The following is a 21,528-nucleotide window of genomic DNA, read 5'->3' on the forward strand; positions in this document are numbered from 1 at the left end:
CTCATGTACTAAAAGAGCAAATATTGTTAGAATGTCTATACTACTCAAAGCTCTATACTACTCAAAGCAATCTACACATTTAATGTAATCCCAATCAAAACACCATGAGCATTTTTCACAGAAATAAAACAAATAATCCTAAAATTTGTATGAACTACAAAAGAGCCAGAATAGCCGAAGCAATCTTGAAACAGGAAAACAAACGTGGAGACATCACAATTCTGGAATTCAAGTTATATTACAAAGCTGTAGTAATCAAGACAGTATAGTACTGGCACAAAAATAGATACATAGATCAATGAAAACACAGAAATTAACCCACAGTGATATGATCAATTAATCTTCAGAAAAGCAGGAAAAGAATATTCCATGAAAAAAGAAAAAGTTAGTCTCCAACAAATAGTTCTGGGAAAAGTGGACAGTAACATGCAAAACAATGGAACTGGACAACTTTCTTACACCAAACATAAAAATAAATTCAAGATGGATTAAAGACTTAAATGTGAGACCTGAAACTATAAAAATCCTAGAAAAGAAGACAAGCAGTAATCTCTTTCACATTGACCACAACAAATTCTTTTTAGATATGTGTCCTTAGAGAAGGGAAATAAAAGCAGAAATAAACTATTGGGACTTCATCAAAATAAAAAGTGTCTGCACAACAAAAGAAACAATCAACAAAATTAAAAGGCAAACTATGGAGTGAGTGGAGATATTAGCAAATGACATATCTGATAAAAGGTTAGTATCCAAAACATATTTAAAACTAATAAAACTCACACCCAAAAATAAATTAAAGTAAAAGTAATTCAAGTAAAAAATGAACAGAAAACATGAATAGACATTTTTCCAATGAAGATATCCAGATGACCTACAGACACATGAAAAGAACCTCAACATCACTCATCATCAGGGAAATACAAGTCAAAACTGCAGTGAGATATTGCCTCACACCTATCGAAAAGACTAAAATCAGTAACAAGAAATAATGGGTGTTTATGAGGATGTGGAGATAGGTGAACCTCCTTGCATTGTTGATGGGAATGCAAACTAGTGAAGCCACTCTGGAAAACAGTATAAAGTTGCCTCAAAAAGTTAAAAATAAAATTATTCTATGATCTAGCAATTTCATTACTAGGTATTTATCCAAAGGTTACAAAAATATTAATTCAAAGGGATATAAGCACCCCAATGGTTATAGCAGCATTATCTACAATAGCCACATTATGGAAACAGCCCAAGTGTCCATCACGAATATATATATATATAAGTATATATATATATATAAAATATAAAATATAAAAACGAATAAAATATATTCGTTCTTGGAGAAGCAATCCTATGTTGCAAGCAATAGAACCAAAAATATTTTGGGTGCCTGGATGGCCCAGTTGGTTAAGCGTCCGACTTTGGCTCAGGTCATGATCTCACGGTTCGTGGGTTCAAGCCCCATGTCGGACTCTGTGCTGACAGTTAGCTCAGAGCCTGGAGCCTGCTTCGGATTCTGTGTCTCCCTCTCTCTCTGACTCTCCCCAGCGCATTCTGTCTGTCTGTCTGTCTCTCTCTCTCTATCTCAGAAATAAATAAAACATTAAAAAAAAAAAGAACCAAAACTATTTTATCTCCAATAGTCACTACTATAGGGGGTTAAGAGAAATAAGAGAAATTGTTTAAACCTTCCACAGACTACAAACAACATGTAACAAGGAGAAGCCACTTTCTGAGGTTGCCCAATTTAATTTATACTCCTGACCCTCTCAAGGCCATCAAATGACCACTTTCAAATGTTTTCTTGCTCAAGTGGCAAAATTTCTTCTCAGCCTCTTCAGTTCTCACATTTGTCATTCTTTTCTTCTGAAGATTTCCAGAAAGTCAAAATCACATGCCTCCTTACTGGTTTATTTTCTATATGCTGTTGTGTGGAGGCAGTTTAAGGGAGAACAAGACAGGAATGTACTTTTGGAAACTTATCTTCCCGGAACTGTTGTTGGAATTTCTGCCTTTGTAACAAAATAAAATTCATCTTCTGAAAAAATAAACTTGAGTTATTAGAATGTTCTAAGTTAGACTCAAACATATTTCTCACCATGATATCTTTCTTAACCAAGTGTCTTGTACTATGGTGTTAATGAATCCTGATTATTTTGTGAATAATACTCTTTTACTTCTCTTGGATAATCCTTGCAGATCTTTCAGCTCTCACTGTAGTGCTACTTCTGTGTGACATACCTCCTATCACGCAATTCTCAGGTGAGTCTTCCAAGACCTCACATAGCCTATTGTACAGTACTTCACTTAGAGAATGGTTCACACTGCATTTAAAGTCTTGGTTATTTCTCTGTACATTAAACCAAAGTGTAGGCTTCATAAGTTGAAGGACATTTTCTAGATTATTCATGATTGTATCCTTAGCCTTTTATAGAGTTTCTTCCATAAAATAAGCACTTATTAATTATTTGATTAATAAAGAACAGTATAGTCAATTATATGAATATTGAGATCTAATGACTAGATTTTAAAATTCAAAGTATTTTATGGTAAGACCCTCTCAATAGCTTATTGGTTTGCCTTCGCACTCCCAAGGTTAAAAGGGTTACATGGTGTGCCTGGGTGGCTCAGTTGGTAAGCATCTGACTTCAGGTCAGTTCGTGATCTCGTGACTCGTGCGTTTAAGACCCACATTGGGGGGTGCCTGGGTGGTTCAGTCGGTTAAACGGCTTGCACCCTGTGTGTCTCTCTCAAAAATAAATAAATATTTTAAAAAATTTACAAAGCATTATTGTAACATATGAAACAATATAGTAAAACCTGTGTAAAAGCCAAACTAATCATGTCTTCCCATCTTCCACCTCACAACTGTATCCATCTCTCCTTCTTATTATTGTTTGATATGTATTATTCCATAATAATGAAATGAAAATGAAATTATTTCATTTGATCATTTAACCCAAGTATCATCCTCCTACAATCAGATGATAGCTTGCTTTGATCACATTACCATATAAAATGGACCTGACCACAGAGTAGTGATTAAATGCCAAACAGGTCTATAGTTTTCTTTCACCTGCACCCCCAATTTATTTAGAAATATATTTTAGCAGATTGCTACTTGCCCTCCAATATCCCTCTCTTCTATCTTTGTCTATGCAATAGCACCTTCAATATTCAGCTAGTTGAATAGCCTTCCCTAGATCCTTTCTCATCTCTATTACATTTAGGTGTGTCCATATGACTAAGTTTTGAACAATGGGATATGAGTACAAGTGATTGTGTGAATTTTGAATTTTAATTTTATACTTAAAATTTTTATTGTCTTTCATTTTTTTAGCTTTTATCTGGTGGATCAGTAATGTGTTGATTTGAGAAGTTTGAAAGATGTAGGTGATAGCTAACACCTAGGAGTTGACAAAGCACGATAGAAGAAATCTCCAAAAGGAACCTAAATCGATTTAACTTTGTTGACTAGAGGTAACTCTCTATTCTTGACTTTCGATCACATATAGACTGCTAGGAGAGATATAAATAAGCTTCTATTTATTGGAGTAGTTTGGGTTTTAAGGTCTCATTATTAAAGAGGTATAGAATGTACCTTAATTAATAGGTGAATTGCTACCTGAGAGTGGAGTACTGTCCCAAGAAAATCTAAACAATATGGCATGATTTAGCACTCAAACTATAGCACATAAAGAAACAAACATTTCAGGCCAGAAACAGTTGTTCCTTGTTATACCATGACAAATCATTTAGTAATATTCTTCGAAGATGCATCATATATTGATTAAGTCTATAACTTTAAGAGAAGTGGTAGAAAAATTCATATCAGTAGTAGGTTTGTGTGTCCTTGTGTTTCATGTTTTCAACAAGTTACTGTTGAAATAGAGAGGTTAGAAAAGAACCAGTATCCAAGGAGTGATTAAAGAGAATAGAGTTCTGCCAAGAGCCCCAATCTTTGCTACGCTTGTAATTTAAATTAATGGAGTAAGACAGCCAAATGAGCCAGTTTCCAAATCAAGAAGGGAAAATATTTTTTTTTTTTACTAAGGATCTCCCTAAACAGATTTCTATTAGATATTCTTGGCTGGATGTTGAGCACCAACCTAATGATAAAGTTTCATTAGAAATTGATACATTTACATCCAAGTGGATAATTTTGATGTCCTTAATGCTACCATAATGAAAATGAGCAGTAAATGGATGGCTCAAATACAGAAAACAGTAAATACAGGAGAGTCCACAGGCTTAAAATCTATGTCCAGAAGGGATCTGTAGCTGTGGTTATTTGCACAATATTGAGGAAATTGTATTATCAAAGAAAACACAAACCTGTTCTATAAAAGCGTTTGCCCAGTCCCTGAAGCAGTACTTCCTCTTAACCATGTACCAGCAGGAAACCGTCTCAGAAAGCTGTTTGGTCAGCAAGTAAACATACACTCAAACAACTTCAGATTTGGCTATTAAGTTTAATGCATGAGGAGGAATCTCCTAGAGATCAAATCCAGAAGTCATAGAGACCAGGATATAAGGGGGTTATCAGCATAAAATCAGACACATCCTGATGAGATAAACAAAGAACAGTATCTATGTTTAGTATCTGTATTATCTAAGTTTAAACTGAATAAATGTCTTAAGAATGATAAACATAATAAATAAATGGTGAATGTTTATAAGTTGTTAAACAAACACAGAAAACAATGAGAGTATGATTTTCTTTAGTTTTATCTTATTAATCCCCAAGTTATTTTTTTAAGTTTATTTATTTTGAGAGACAGAGAATGCACATGCATGTGTGGGAGGGTCAGCAAGAGAGAGAGAAAGAGAGAATCCCAAGCAGGGTGTACACTATCAGCATGGAGCCAAAAGAAGGGCTTGATCTCATGAACCTTGAGGTCATGACCAGAGTCAAAGTCAAGAGTCAGATGCTTAACTGACTGAGCCATACAGGCACTCCAAAGTGCCAAGTTATTCTTTAACATTACTTTGATTTACTTTTTTTTCATATTCACAAATATAGATTGTAATAATGTTTCTGTAATGGTGGAATTCACATACAAATTTTAATATTTTTGGAATACAGATTCATTAAGAATTTGTAGAACAAGGTTTTTCAATCTTTATACTATTGGCCTTGGGTGCAGAATCATTTTTTGCAGGAGGCTGTGCTGTGCCTTGTGGGATGTTTAGAAACATCTTTGGCATCTACAGACTAGATATTAGTAACACCTCTCTGTTTTGACAGCCAACCAAGTCTCTAGATGCTCCCAAATGTCTCACTGGGATAAAGTTACTCCTGCTGAAAGTTCATGTTCACAGCCTAGAACATGTATTTTTTTCCTTGGAGTTCTTCCAGAGGGCCTTCCAGAACCTAGAATATAGTTCGTATTCTTGTTTCCACTAAATAACTTTCTAATCATAGTCTAGACAATCTTCATTTTATTTATGTGCCTATCAAAAATTAAAGTGTTTTAATCTTATTACAGTTTTATTATTTTCACTGTATTTAAAGTACATACCTCAGAAACGCAGCAATTCATTTCTAACCATTTTCTCTCTACCTGTGTCAGTTCTTACTTCAATGTCTATTCAAATTAATGAGAAAGCCTGAAAACTACATGAATGAAGAAAAAGAAAGGAGAGATTAAAAATGTAGGACTTGTTTGTGTGAGTTCTGCTGTACCAGGATGCTCGCACAGAGAGATGGGACACTGAAGCAGTTTTTTTTTTAAATTTATTTCTAGGAGAGAGAGAGAGAGACAGCGTGAGCAGGGGAGGGTCAGAGAGAGAGGGAGTCACAGACTGAAACAGGCTCCAGGCTCTGAGCCGACAGTCAGCACAGAGCCCGACGCGGGGCTCGAACCCATGAACCGCGAGATCATGACCTAAGCGAAAGTCGGACGCTTAACCGACTAAGCCACCCAGGCGCCCCCTGAAGCAGTTTTATTGTTGTTGTTGTTCAGGAAGCAACTTTATTTGTCATGCTAGCACGGGCTCAGTGGGTTCGTACCTGAAAAACTAAGCCCCGAGCACAGCAGGTGTAGCCTTTTGTACATTTTTTTTCTCCTTGTCTCCCACATAGGGTAACATACAGTCTGAATGGGTGGTCTAGTTTACAAAGTTGTGAGGAATGTTGCACATGCACACATAGACAAATTGCTTTCTCTTGTCTTGAGGTTTTCACCACATTCCTTAGAGAGGAGCTCAACCACATTCTCCCCTTTGATGTCTGGACCCCCTATTTGGGGTCAAGGAGCATCACCTTGGTTTAGACGTTTAGATTTCCATAACATTTTCACATCCATGGCCATCTTCCTTTTGAACATTACCTCAGTGAAGTTGGAGACAGACCATATAACCAGGGAAGCTAGGCAAAGTAGGATTAGGCAAGCTCCCAAAATCAAGAGGATAATGCCTATCAGGGTTTTGAATCCCCAGAGAATTGAAAACCATCCTCCAAATAACTCCACAGGGTCCCAACCTTTCCAGGTCTGCACTGGGATATGAGCAACCTTTCTGAATCAATCTGCGATCTCCTTTATGACTTTCCCCTTATCATCTATCTGTAGGCAGCAGTTGCTCAGGTTAGACTTTTTACAAACTCCTTCCTTAGAAGCAAACAAGTAATCTAAGGCTAAGCGATTTTGATAGATGCCATTGCACATTTTGGTTTGCTGCTTGGCTAGTAAGTTAAGAGCTCTGGCAGTTTCATTGGTTATAATTTCCACAACTGCTTGTAGTCTGATTAAGCATTTTAGTATGCAAATGGGATTGCGGTAGCCCCAGGACTCTCCTCTATCCAGGTGGCAGGACAATAATAGTGGATTATATGCTCTGGAGGTCATTCATCATCTTTCCAATTGCCAATTTGTAAGGCATGTCATTTCCTTTGAGTCTCCTTGTCCCCATACACATGGACTCCCAAATGTTCCCCTCTGGCAAGTGGAGGCGGAAGAAAGATGGACGAATAGTTTCCAGCATTTATGGCCATACTTTATGAGGGAAGTATTGTATAGGCTGTCCTTCCTTATATCCAGTACAGTTCACCTGGGGCCCACCATTCAATGGCTGCATTGACATTGTCCCAGGCCTCTTGGAGATGAGAGAAGTTGGGCAAAGGGTAGGGATCTGGCTCAAGGTGATCTGGGGACCATTGGGTCTCCTTGGTGACTGAGTTATAAAATACTTGGCCTAGTAATGTTAAACTTCCAACAGAGATGGTGAACTTTCTTCTCCACTGAGCAAGGCAGTTTTTCCCAATAATTTAGGTTTTGAGAAGCAAAATCCGGATAGTAAAACTGGGGTATTCTGTTCTATTATAATGTTCACTGGGATCTAATCTCTAGTCTCCCATGGCTATTGATGCCCCATGTTGGTTTCCCCACATATATAATAAGAAGAGACTTTAAAATCAGGCTATAGTCTCTGCTGGGGCTAGAAACAGATTTTTCGTTGTAAAGGCGACAGGAGAAGGACCCTTCTCCATTTCTTCATAAAATGAATGAAAGACCTGGTCATGGTCTTATGTGTGACAGTAACTCTCTTAAAATATAGTACAGTTCCTGGGTCTGTACCCCGTCCATATGTAAGTATACCAATCTCTTGGTTCATTTTCCATTTTGAGTCTCTTTGGTCAAAGATGGTAAAATTAATGGAGTTACAGCTTCCTGATTGGTAGTTTAACTCAGCCATACCCTTTTGGAGGAGAGCTGTTTTGTCTTTAGTCTGCCAAGTGGCCCATGTAACATAGCTCCACTAAAGACAGAAGAATTCAGGTGCCTGGAGCCAGGAACCACATGTACCAGACCCATTATACATGTATGTATCATTGAGTCTGTACTCTTGTTCCCATGTCAGATCTCCAAATGGCAAACCATATGGAAATGTGTCACCTATGGCTGTACATACATCAAAGAATATAAATACCAGCTGATTTGGATTGGTAATTTGAGTTTTGTTAATTAGTCAACCCACAGTGGTGGTGCTTGTCTTGGGGTGACTCTGGACCTCTAGCCATTCCTCTGTTGAGGGTCAAAACAAGTGTACTGACCCTCTCATTGGCAGATCGAATAGGTGGTCTTATTGTGTCTGCAGATCTCTAGGATCTTTCCCTGGCATGAGAAGTGGGTATGGTACAGTAAGATCCAAGTGACTCCCTGGCCTGACCTGGTTATGTAAATACATGGGTCACATGATGAGAAATCTAGGTCTACAGAAGAGGTCCACATTACAAGCAGCCAACACCATGGGAGCATCCTATCCACAAAAGGAAGGTGCGTGCTAACAGAAACTCCTTACCACACTCTCATCTGACCGGGGTGGCCTCTGCCAATCCTATGGTGAAAGGTAGAGGAAGAATCACAATAATAGCTAGAAACAAGGGGTGACAGCACATCACAGTAAGAAAACATATAAAGTAAGTCTATTTGTTCCACTGAACTGTCAATTCCTCAAGCTACTGCAGTGCATACATTAGTCAGCTTCTGGAGTGACTAGTAGGGCTGCAGTCTCCCAAAGCCTCTGGAGTTGCAGATTGCTTTTTCCGAGGAGTCAGGCCACTTCATGTGCCTTTTCTCTGTGAGTAGGAAAGGCTTATATCTAGCCCGAGAAAGTGCACACAAAGACTAACAGATATTTGTAGCCTTGGACGCAGAGAAGCTCAGTGAAGTCCACCATCATATTTTCAAATGGGGCTCCCCTGACAATTTGCATCCCAGGGTCCCTGTCATGGGTTATTTTGGAGACTGTTTCACATTACTTGCATTCTGCTCAGACTATGCTAGAGAGTTGAGAAATGTAGAAATGTTGGCCCAACATAGTCTCAAGAGCTCTCGAGCCAATATGGGTTTCCTGATGGAACTGTTTGACAAAAGTTGAAGTCATGACCTCAGGAATTGCTATTTGGCTGTCTTCAAATTCCCATCATCCACCTGGGAGGTATCAGATTCTCAGGGAAGTCTGATGGCACTCTAAGCCATATGAGGTCACCATGGAACCACACATTGGGACTCAACATTCGCTTCAGCCCATTGGTCAAGTTGGAACCTTTCTACTGTCTGCCTCACTTATACAGTCATGCAATGATTCCACCCACCATCCAGTGCCCAGTGTCTTAGAGTTTTGTTTTTGTTCCTCATGGAATTACTCGGGCAACTCTGTGAGGTAATCAGGCTCCTCTTCTTCCTCTTAGGGGCAGGTCTACCAAAAACAAACCCAGGTTCTTACCAGTCTGATGGGCAGCACTCCCTGAGCTTGTTCCTGGCCCTCACCGGGTTCCACTGTGTATCAGAGGTCGTCACCCTGGCATGCCAGGAGGGGCTAGTCTCCTACAGATCAAGTGGTCTGCTCACGCCAGGCAGGGCCACTTTTCCTGGTGCTCCGTTTGCACCCTGGTGACCAAGGAAGTGGAAATGCACTGGAAATCATCTCCGGATCCCGGATGATCCCCCAAGAAATGTAGCAGGATCCTTGCATAGAAAGATGGGACACTGAGACATTTTTTGTCCAGGAAGCCACTTTATTCATCATGCTGGCACAGGCTCAGTGGGTTTATACCTGAAAAACTGAGTCCCGGGCCTTTTGTACAATTTTTTACTCTTTTGTATCCCATATATGGTAACATACAGTCTGAATGGATGGTCTATGTTACCATCCATGAGGAATGTCGAGCACATGCACATAGCCAGTTTTGCCTTCCCTTGTCCTGAGGTTTTCACCTCATTCCTTAGGGAAGGACTCTACCATACTGCCATTTGTAGTTATCATATCAATTATATAACAACATTCTAGATTTTATCTACATACATTTTTTTCCTGCATAAATAATATAAAAATAGCAAATTGCACTTTAAAAGCAAAATAATATGCACCAACTGGCCCGTGTTCATTCTAATATTACAGCATCCTAGTAGAACTTTCACAGTAAAAGTTCCAAATTTTATGACCTCAGAGTATTCTTATGAATTAAAATAAAAGGTGTTGGTTTTTTGCCTCTTAACTCTGATTTTTAAAAAAAGACTTAAACATACTTAAAATAATCATGCTAATGCGTCAGCATTTCAAATATCCTGCAGAAAGAAATATAGTTCTAGCGAGTGAGGCTCAGACACATTTTCATATTTCTCAATCCAAAAATTAATATTGAAATCAGCGGCTGTGCTGATTTATTATATGCTCCACATGAAAAGAAAAAAGCTGTGATTTTATGTTTTATTATTGTTGTTTTTACACATCTACAGAGAACACAATATATCAGACTGATTATTTTCATAGTATTAGTGATTAAAAATTATGAAGACTAAAAAAACCCCAGAGAATTAGAGCGACAGTTTTAATGAATTGTAATTAACAATATTAAGGTAACCTCACAAGCTTCAGGAAGACAACTTTGACTTATTCTGATTCTTTGAATTGATGTGGGATGGTCTACAGAAATCAATCAGTGACATTTCTGACTTTTAACTCTGCTCTTAGATACTGCCTTACTCAATTTTTTATATCATCTCTAAAGTACAAAGGGCTATAAAACAAGTAGTAGCTCTTCCTCATTTGATTACTTTTATTCTCTCCAGTTCTTAACATCAGTTAATCTTCCAGGCTTTGACAATAAAAATGAATTCTATGTAAGGATTTATTATCAACAGTTAAGTAATCACTAGAGAATGCTATTCTCCATGGTTTTAAAAATCTATCAATATCACATGCTACCAATCTACTCAGGTGATAGGTTTAAACATATCTTGGGGAGATAGTTTTAAAAGTATTTTTGGGGAAGATGTTTTATAATGATCAGTAGTTTACAGTGATTTGGAAATGTCACAGGAATTTGGGAAAGCATTCACTGTTTCTTTAATTTATTAAACATATTTATTTAGCATCTAATATGTGCCAGGCACTGTTCCACTCTGATAAATTCTATGAAGAAAATAAATACAGGAAAGTGATAGAGAGTGACATGAGGGATTGTGTGATTTCTATCAGTTAGTCAGAGAACTAAGAGAATGAGATGATATTTAGACTGAAACTTAGTTTAAGTAGATGCCAGGCATAAAATAGTTGACAATAAGACATCCAGACAAATACAAAACAATGAAAGAAAAAATCTAAGGAAAGATTGAGATTTGATTTTCAAAAATAAGAGTTATGCTTTTGACATGTAGTAGGAAGTAAGATAAACAGTAAGAAAAATAAAATCCCTAATAATGGCCAAAGATGCCAATTCATGAACTGAAAATTATAAATATTACTATCCAAAAATAAGGCATTATTAAAAGACCAATGTGTGTATTGATAAGATGCAATATTTTTAAAAGTTTATTCATTTATTTTGAAAGAGATGGACAAAGAGAGAATGAGTGAGGGGCAGAAAGAGACAGAGAGAGAGACACAGAATCCCAAGCATGCTCTGCATTGCCAGTGTGGACCCCAGTTCAGGGTTTTAACTCAGGAACCGTGAGATCATGACCTAAGCCAAAATCAAGAGTCAGACACTCAACCAACTGAGTAACCCAAGACACAATAATATTTTAAGCAAGGTAATTTATGTTTAATGTAATTTTTACCAAATTCCACAGTGGCTTCTTCTGAAATAACATAATATGGTTCTAGAAGTTATCAAAAAAGTATCAATCAGTAGAAATTTTAGAGACTAAATAACTATGATTTAATCTTATACAATTAAATATTTAAATTACACCTCGGTAGGGGCGCCTGGGTGGCTTAGTCGGTTAAGCGTCCGACTTTCGCTTAGGTCATGATCTCGCGGTTCGCGGGTTCGAGCCCCGCGTCGGGCTCTGTGCTGACTGCCAGCTCAGAGCCTGGAGCCTGTTTCAGAGTCTGTGACTCCCTCTCTCTCTGACCCTCCCCTGCTCACGCTGTCTCTCTCTCTCTCTCTCCTAGAAATAAATGAAACATTAAAAAATTTAAAAAAAAATTACACCTCGGTATTTTGTTGTTTCTTTGTTTGTTACATTTGCTTTCTTTAATTTTTGTCATTTCTAATCCTCCCCTTTTACTATAAGGGAGAAGCTGAATGTCAATTTGAGGGAGTCATATAACTTGGTAGAACTTGAGAAAAAGACATATTTTCTAGCAAAAGAAAATAATGAGTTTGAAAGTCTGTAGGAAGGTCAGACTAACCTAACCATGAATAGGAACTAACAAGATGGAGTTCTGAGTAATGTAGTATTAGAAAAATAGGAACTATATGGCAGATGAGAGGAAAAATCTTGGAATTACTTCCATAATGTAAATTTTTTATTTCTACTATATAACTTAAATAAAATGTACATTGATGACTAATTTTTGACATTTTAGAGAAGAGATATGCTGAAATTCTTTGGCCACAAAATACTTAATGATTCTGGCTGGTTTAATATATATTTCAGTAATAAATATATTCATAGACAGTCTTATAAGATTGGAAAGAAAAACCGAGCAGGCTCCTGCAGGTCCAGGGGTCCCTGAAGGATGGACGGTGTCGGCGAGAAAGAAAGAATGAGAGAGTTAACGTTCCCTTTTTTTTGTAAGCACATTCCATATTACATCTATAAAGAGTCTCTTTTCCTTAGACTCTTTATGACCCATAACTTCTCAAAAACAGTTCTTTGATTATCTACCAACTAACCCTACTTATCTTATGCAGGGGGGTCCGCGGCACTCTACGGTGGAATCCTAACCGTCCCAACTAATGCAATGAAAACAACATAGTTTAAAGAAATTACCTTCAGGTCCCTGTTCGGGCGCCACTATGCTGGAGGCCAGCTCCGGCAGATCCAGGGGTCCCTGAAGGATGGACAGTGTCGGCGAGAGAGAGAGAAGGAGTGAGAGAGCCCCGAGATTCTTTCTGATCACTAGACAGGTATCTCTGTCCTGTCAGGGGTTTTTGTCTTTACTTAAAGGTTCAGCAACAAGATGAAGTCAGAAAAAGGAATTTCCTACAATGGGAGGCCTATTGTGATATCAATTGCAGAATTATTCTGACCAAGGAAATAACAGAATGTTCTTAGTGAAAAACAGGATAACATATAGGTCAAATTGTATATATATGAGTTAGGAGTATTTTGTCTGGCTCTCAAGAGGATGAATGTTTCTGAATTGGTTTGTTTGTGGAGACTATCATGGGGGCCCTGAATGGGTCAGACTTTTGCCCCTGGGTTATGATTTAGCTACTATTATCTATCATCATCCCAGCTGCCAGTGTAAGAGAGGGTGTTTGTGGAAAGTAGGCCTTAAGAAAGGGACTGTTATGTTTCACCAATTAGCAAAGAAATATGTGGTAACTATGTTTTGCTCTTAACCCCAAAATAGGCCCTTGGTCTCAGGTCCAGGCTCAATTGTAATTCTTGTGTTCTTAACCCCCTAAGTCTCGGATCTGCAAGGCCCATAGGAAGAGCCTTTTGACAATCTCCCATAGAGCTTTCATCTAAAATCTCTTTTGTAAAGGCAGGAATATGCTTTTCCTTATGAGGTATCTGTATTCAGAATATGGGACTGATATGGAATATTGTGAGGCCTGGTCAATACCAGTAGGCTCATATCCAACATGAGCCAATAGTAGCAGAAGGAGATACCAGTTTTCATTTCTCATGGTAGGAGCTGCAAACATTGCCATTTCCTTGCTGTGATTGCCATCCAGAGAGGCCGGTGCGGCTCCCGGCACATGTGCCCCTGAAATTATATTTCAAGAAAAAAACCACGTGATTATATTTTCAGATTTAAAAGAAAAACTGAAATATTCACTAACTGAATTTTAAGATGAAGGAAAGTATCTTCAGAAAAAGATTATGGGAACATGAAGAAATAGTGAATAAATATAGTATACATGTACAAATTTATCTGAACAAAAAGATAGGCTGAAAATACAGACCTCAAACATTGGCCAATGAGAGCATGTAAACTGAAGGGTAGAGATGAGAGAGAAAGCATTTTAAACCCTTTAATACTTTTTACACCTAAGATTATTGTACAGAGTCTATAATACTAAGGTGTAAATGCTACTTACACCGAGTTGTATGTTACAATTTTCCTTACCTATCTGAAGTTAATTCTACCTATTTTTTTAAAAAAATGTTATTAGCTCTCTCTATACTTACCACAGTTTCAGCTTGTGATTCACTGCTAAGTTCTCTTGATATATTCAAATGTATCAGAAATTTGGATAATTCTGTTTTTTAAAGAAATTTCTGCTTAGAGCCTTTTGATCTGTTTCATTCTGACCTTTATGTCTTTTTTTGCTTTCTTTTCTCCAAATGTCTGTTGATCCACCTCATACTGGAGACTCTTTACCTCTCTCTTGGGCTCAATCCCCAGAGCCTTCTTTGTTCAAATTCCCCTTTGTTCCCACCCCCTTTTTTTCCAATATACATTTTCCAGTTCCTTGGGGAGAAAAGATACATCAATTTGCGTTCCCTAGAAAAAGTTTAGGAGAAACATATTTTCTTTTTATATTTAAATGAATGCTTGCACTGGAATAGAAATGAGAGAAGCAGGATAAGTAGCTAACCACCTTAAGCAAGCATGTCAGCTGTAGTCTCGTTTCATTCTGATACATCAGAGAGCTCTGGAAGTTGAATTAAACAACTGAGTTGATCTGATTTTAAGACATAGGAACTAACGGTTGGTAACTCCATCAGTCTGTTGCAGGATACCGGTTGCAGTATGACCTCTAAGGGGAGGTGGGCCTTTAGACCCAGAATAATTCTCAGAAAAGGGGGGCAGCAAAAGAAAGGAATCCATTAGAAGGCAACAATCACAGCACCTAGGTGATGAATACATCTGGCAGTAAAAAGATCAAGACAAATTGCTGACAGCATTTGCTCAATTGCACTTGTTTCTCACATTCTTGATTCGTCCAGTTGCAGATCTTCAATGTTCTGATTGGTCATATTTCTAGGAAAACTTAGAAGAGATAAAATAGTAGAATAAATTAAATATTCCACTGCTGCTGTTCCTCTAGAGACTGTAACTGACACTTTTACTCCACCCCATAAGATTTCATTTCTATGTTCCTAGATCATGTGTCCTAACAGTCGGGAATGCAGCACTATATAACGGTTATTGTTTTAAGGCGGTTGACCTCAAAATGTAGTAGTCATTATAATTATCCAGAGAGTTTGTTAAAGCACTGTTTATTGAGTCCCAGCTACAGAATTTCTGTTTCAGTAGTTGTAAGATGACACTTGACTGTTTGCACCTCTTTTAAGTTCCTAGGGGATATTGATGCTGTTGGTCCAGGAATGAAAGTTTGATAGCCACTGATTTAACCTAAATATTCTGTACAAGAATGTCCTATTTCTGCTTATGAAGTCTCTAAGATGGTACCTCAGCTGTACCTTCAAGAGACTATTTGTTGAAGCTTCCTGGAAGTATACTACATTGTAATAACAGTGGATCTCAAGATTATGAATTCACTGCTACATCACCATTTCTGTAATGTATTTCCCTTGGTATGAAACAAGCTCATGCAGAGTTCAAAGCAGTAGATGAAACATTTTCTGAACCCTTGAATAGTTTTGCTGCGTGGAGTAGGGCAGCCAGGAGAGATTCCCCAAATGTGTGTCAATTCTGAGCAAGATAAAATATTTTCCTTTCAAGGATAGAAAGGGTCCTATATAATCAACTTGCCACCAAGTAGCTGGTTTCTGTTGGTGACTAGTTAGACATTCAGCAGGGGCAATAGTTAAATTTGATATAGTAAAAAGAAAAGAATCCTTGCTTTTAGGCTCAAGAGCAACCACCATTTTTTTCAACATACTTATGAGAATAATATAGTTGTTAGAGAAGTACAGTGTTCATCAAAGATAGAGCTAGACTAAGTTCTGACTGTGGCATCCTTCCCAATGGTTTTATATACCCAGGAATGCAGTGGGTGTTCTTTAGTGGAGCATAAAGACACAATGTGTGTGCACTCTTATAAGTCCATATACATACCTCTCTTTGAGAGTTCCTAATTTTATTGAATTTTAATCTTTTTGAATTTTATTTTTATGTTTTTGTGCATTATTTCATTTTATTTTCAGGTATCCGCATCTTATTTCTTCTTCTTATTTTTTGCTGTTTTTTCAAGTATTTAAAAAATTTAATGTTTATTTTGAGAGAGAAAGAAAGAGAGTGAGTGAGGGAGGGGAAGAAATAGAGGGAGACACAGATTCTGAAGCAAGCTCCAGGTTCTGAGCTGTCAGCACAGAGCCTGACATGGGGCTTGAATTCACAGGCTGTGAGATCATGACTGAAGTAAAGTCAGTCATTCTTTTGATGGATGAGTAATATTCCATTGCATATGTATACCACATCTTCTTTGTCCATTCATCAGTTCATGGGCATTTGGGCTCTTTCCATAATTTGCCTATTGTTGATATTGTTGCTATAAACATCAAGGTTCAAGTGTCGTTTTGAATCAGTATTTTTTGTATCCTTTGGGTAAATACCTAGTAAAAGCTTCTGAATCATAGGATAGGTCTATTTTTAAGTTGAAGAACCTCCACACTGTTTTCCAGAGTGGCTGCACCAGTTTGCATTCCCAGTGTAGGTGTAACAAGGTTCTCCTTTCCCTGCATGCTTCCCAGGATCTGTTGTTTCCCATGTTGTTAGTTTAACCATTTCACAGGTTTAAGGTGATATCTTATTGCAGTTTTGATTTGTATTTCCCTGATGATGAATGATGTTGAACATCTTTTCATGTGTCTGTTATCCATCTAGATGTCTTCTTTGTAAAAATGTCTATTCATGTCTTCTGCCCATTTCTTAACTGTAATCCCTGATCTTCTAACCATGCTTCTTTTAGGCCCTTGACCAATGAGCTAAGCCATTTTCTATCATTTATGACTCCTTTGCTCTGAACAATGTCTTTCTCTTCATAATATTGATACACTACCCACTGAACATCCATTAGGAGAATTTATTCTAAACACTCTCTTTTAAGGGCATCCATGATTGGGAACATAGTACAATAGCAGTTCATTTATGGTTTGTATTCTCATGCCAGATCAATTCACCCTTGAACCAAACATGGGCATTTTCTTCTTGTATATACTAATCATAAGAATTATTTTTCTATTAGGACTTTTATGTATCTCATGAGATATGATTAGGCTTAACAAACAGCCCTCTCAGATGTTCTTGTACTTTTATAATTAAGTCCTGTGTTGATCCCTAGATAAATCTGCTCTTCAATTACAGGGTACAAAAATCTATTTCAGTTATTTTAAGGAGTCCCTCAAATGCTCACTCTGTTTTAGATTTCTGATTTGTAGATTTAAAGCTATCAATTTTTTGGTAATAATTAGAGTTAAATGTTGCTAAGAGCTTCAAAAGTCACTGGCACAAAGTAAGTTTCAGGAAATATTAGCTGTTATTCTTCCTAAATTTGACCCCCATTATCTTTAGTCCCAAACCAGGAGAGTTCCCTCCCTCCCTTTCTCCAGTGCAAGCATAATATCAAAGAACAATGCATAGGAAAACAAAAAAGAAAAACTGAAGTGGGTGGCTATTATGGACCTTTAATTTGTGTACCCCACAAAATTTGCATGTTGGAATCCTAACATCTCAGTATGATACTATTAAGGGGGTAGTGGCTTTGGGAAGTGATTAGGTCCCATCATGAATGATTAGGTGTCTTCATGAATGGGAACACTACCATTATAAGAAGAGAAATAAAAGCCTGTTTTCTCTGTTTTCCAACATACAGATACAAAAAAAAGTCCAAGATCTGCAAAAGAGTAGAAAGCTCCCACCAGACACCAGATCTGCCTACATCTTGATCTCAGACTTCCCAGCCTCCACAACTTAGAACTAAATGTGTTGCATAAGCCACGCTGTCTATGTTAATTTGTTATAGCAGTCTAAAAGGATTAAGACAATGGCTTATCCTGACCCCAAAGAAATCAGTAGTAACAAGAACAGTTTTTACTCTTTTTGAAATTTCTCTTGTGTTACTTCTTAATTCTTTTAGACAAAATAAAATTCTTTCTTTCAAGACTTTACTCCTTTGACACAAAACCCTCCACATATTTTCTTCAAAGACGGATCCAATTAGACAAGATGAGGCTAATTACCACTTACTATAATTATTGCTCATTACACCTGCATATGTATTTTTCTTATGATTACCATAAGATAGATATCCATTGTTAGGGCCAGCAGCTGATCCATGTATCTTCTATAAATTGTTAGCTTTATTTGGATAAATGCAGCAGTCATCTTGGTTTTGCTATGTGTGTGTGTGTGTGTGTGTGTTTTCAAGAATGTGAATATTCCAGTATTTCCAATTTATTTTCTCTTGATTTATCTCTCCTCACCTTCTGTCCCTCTCTTTCTGGCTCTCACTCTTGCTCTCGCTCTCTCTCTCTCCTCAAACCTCTCCATCTTTGACACATTCTTTCTGATTTCTCATGAATGTAATTATCACCTTATATTTCTACAAATAAATCTGGATACTCATTTGTTTCCTATAGAAGGAGGGAAACTGTTAACTAATACACTTAGAATGCCATCTAAGGCTCAGCAATAGGAAGGAAGCAATGTAGAGTTTTTGTCTTCTGTTTGCATCTTTGAATTCTAATATAATTTCTAAATTTTCTGTAAAGACTCCTACTTATAAATTATACAAATGGTGCTTCAAGTTATAAAAAATGAAATTTAATTTTAGAGGTGAATGAATACTATAGACATAGAGCAATGGGACTAGAAAGTCTTTATAAAGCATATTAAAATATTCATATAGGTATCAATTTTATCTTCAAATAATATGCACACTTCATTTTACTTCTTCAGGTTCTAATGATAATTCTGATCTTGCAAAGTACATTGAAGAGCTGTTCTTCCTAACTCAGTGATGTTGAATCAATCAATAAGCTTGTATAGTTTTAAAAGTTTGGATATTAAACTTATCTTTACTGAAAGACTTTGAGATTAGCTGGCTAGTAAATAAGGTATAAAATTATATTTCACTAAAAAAAGCTTATATTTTATTGAAGGAGGCAATGGGCAGGTGTGATATCTGTTGAAGAATGAACAAAGGGATAACTAAAATACAATGAGAAATAATGGTAGAATAATAGCAATTTAAAATAAACACACAAATGACCTTTCTTTTAAAAAAATTTAAATATTTGCTTATTTCTGAGAGAGAGACAGAGCATGAGCAGGGAATGGGTGAAGAGAGAGGGAGACACAGAATCCAAGGCAGGCTCTAGGGTCCAAGCTGTCAGCATAGAGCCCAAAGCACGGCTCAAACTCACACACCGCGAGATCATGACCTGAGCCAAAGTCAGGAGCTCAACAGACTGAGGCACCCAGCTGCCCCCTCACAAATGACCTTCTAAATCTTAGGCTTTTCTATGTGTTTCTCTGAAGAAATATATTCATTTTACCTAGGGATATTCTAGGAAATTTTCTAGGTCTTTCTTTGTAAATTTATATTGTAATGTTGATGGCTTCTTTGAAGTTCTGGATTTTTGAAAATTGTGTTTTAGAAGATTATGCTAATTGTATAAGACCTTTGACATTTTTAAAGATTCTAAAATTAATGAAGGCTTTAAAAAGAAAAATCATTGTAATATGTCAGTACTATATAGATTTCTAGTAACACTTAAAGTATATCTCAACACTTTCTTCTTAGACCCTTGTTTGGAAAATCTTAATCTCTTCCATTCATATGTATGTTGAATTTGGTATATTTCAGGAAACCCTTCCACATATTTAGAATTACTATGCTTGGATTTCTCAGTGGGAAAAAAATTCCTGGAGATATTTTGTACACAGAGAGGACATAATAAACTTTGTTTAGGCTCTTAAATAGCATATATTTGTGAATTTGAGGTAAATTGTCAAGATTCCTTACTTTATATTTATGGTTTATTAAATACTTGAATAAACATAGTTTATTAAAAATTTTCTTATAAATTATAGCAAAATCAGCTACTATATAGGTATAGACATTTTGTGTAGTGCAGAAATAATCCATTCAGCCATGATATTTAAAATATAAATTATATTTAAATATGTTTCAAAATACCAAAAAGATAGCTTGGTATTCTGAGAAAACAGTTGAGTCAGTGCTCTTAAGAGCTACAAAGAAATAACTATTTTATTCTGCCTTGGCTTACTCCTTGCAGTTGTTTATCTAATGTCTATCACTACATTTTCTAACATAGATAGGAAGCGTGGGTAAGTCAAGCATTCTCTAAGCACATTCCAAGGAAGACTTAATCTCTTTTATTTTCTCCTGAATAACTTTTTAATAAAGAGCCAAGAATAAAGGAAAGAGGATAATAACTGCATTGTTGAATATCCCTTTAATTTACTTCAAGTTTCAGTCACGGGAAGCAAAAAGATTAGTATAAAAATATGTGTGCAAAACACAGACAACAAGTTTGAGTGCATCGATGATAACAATTCTGGGTTTGAACTAAAAAGACACATAAGTGGGAGGCCAAGCTTCTAGTCAGCTGCCCAGGTGTTGGTTAGAAATACTGTACTGAGAAGAACTGGACAGCAACATGCAGAAGAATGAAGCTGGGTCATTTTGTTACACCAGATACAAAAATAAATTCAAAATTCATGGAAAACCTAAATAAGAAATAGAACATCATCAAAATCCTACAGGAGAGAAAAGGTAGCAACCTCTTTGACTTGGGCAGCAGCAAGTCAATGTCTTACTTGACATTTCTCTGGAGGCAAGGGAAATAAGTAAAAATGAACTGTTGGGACCTCATCAGGATAAAAAGTTTCTGCACAGTGAGGAAAACAACAAAACTAAAAGGCAACTGATGGAATGGGAGAAGTTTTTGCAAGTGACATATTGAATAAAGGGTTAGTATCCAAAATCTGTAAAAAAAACTTACCAAACCCAGAGAAGAGTCAACATGGTAGGGAAGTAGGGGGACCTGCAGTTCCCTCATCCCTCAAACACAGCAAAATTGAAGCCAGAAGACTTGGAATTCCAGAAATCCAGGCTACAGAGTGACAGAAACATCTCCAGAGGCCTACAGGGACAAGTTGGTGGCCATAGGTGCGTGATTGCCAACTTGGAGAGATAAAATGGGCAGTATAGGCATAGAGGGGAAAGTTTCTTTTCTGTGGAGAGTCAAAAGGAAGAGAAAGAGGGCCATGGAAGTGTAGGATAGTATTTTTACAAGAGAAAAACCTCTTCAGACCATGGACTGGGGAACAGAAAACAAAACAAAACAAAACAAAACAAAAACAAACAAAAAAGCAGAGAAAGAACCAATTTCTAACTTGCAAACAGCCTTAGGGGTAATGGTCCAGGGTTGCTGGACTTTCTCTGAGCTGGGATCTGCCGCCCTGTACACATGCCAGGTGGAAAAGGGGAGCCAATCCTGGGCTGGATAGTGAGCTCAGAGGCACAGTCAGAGACAGCAGTCTCCTCATTTGAGTGCTGTGGGAAGAAGGTATATAGCTGTTCCAAGGAGAAAAGACCCTGTAGGCACCCACCAGCTTATGCTGTCCTTTGCCAGCTGGTCAGAGTGGCACTACCCTGGAACCAGGGTACATGGAGTGGGGTCCTTTAAGACATCA

Source organism: Hyaena hyaena, unplaced genomic scaffold (assembly GCF_003009895.1).
Source record: "Hyaena hyaena isolate Hyena2069 unplaced genomic scaffold, ASM300989v1 scaffold_324, whole genome shotgun sequence".
Classification (NCBI taxonomy): Eukaryota; Metazoa; Chordata; class Mammalia; order Carnivora; family Hyaenidae; genus Hyaena; species Hyaena hyaena.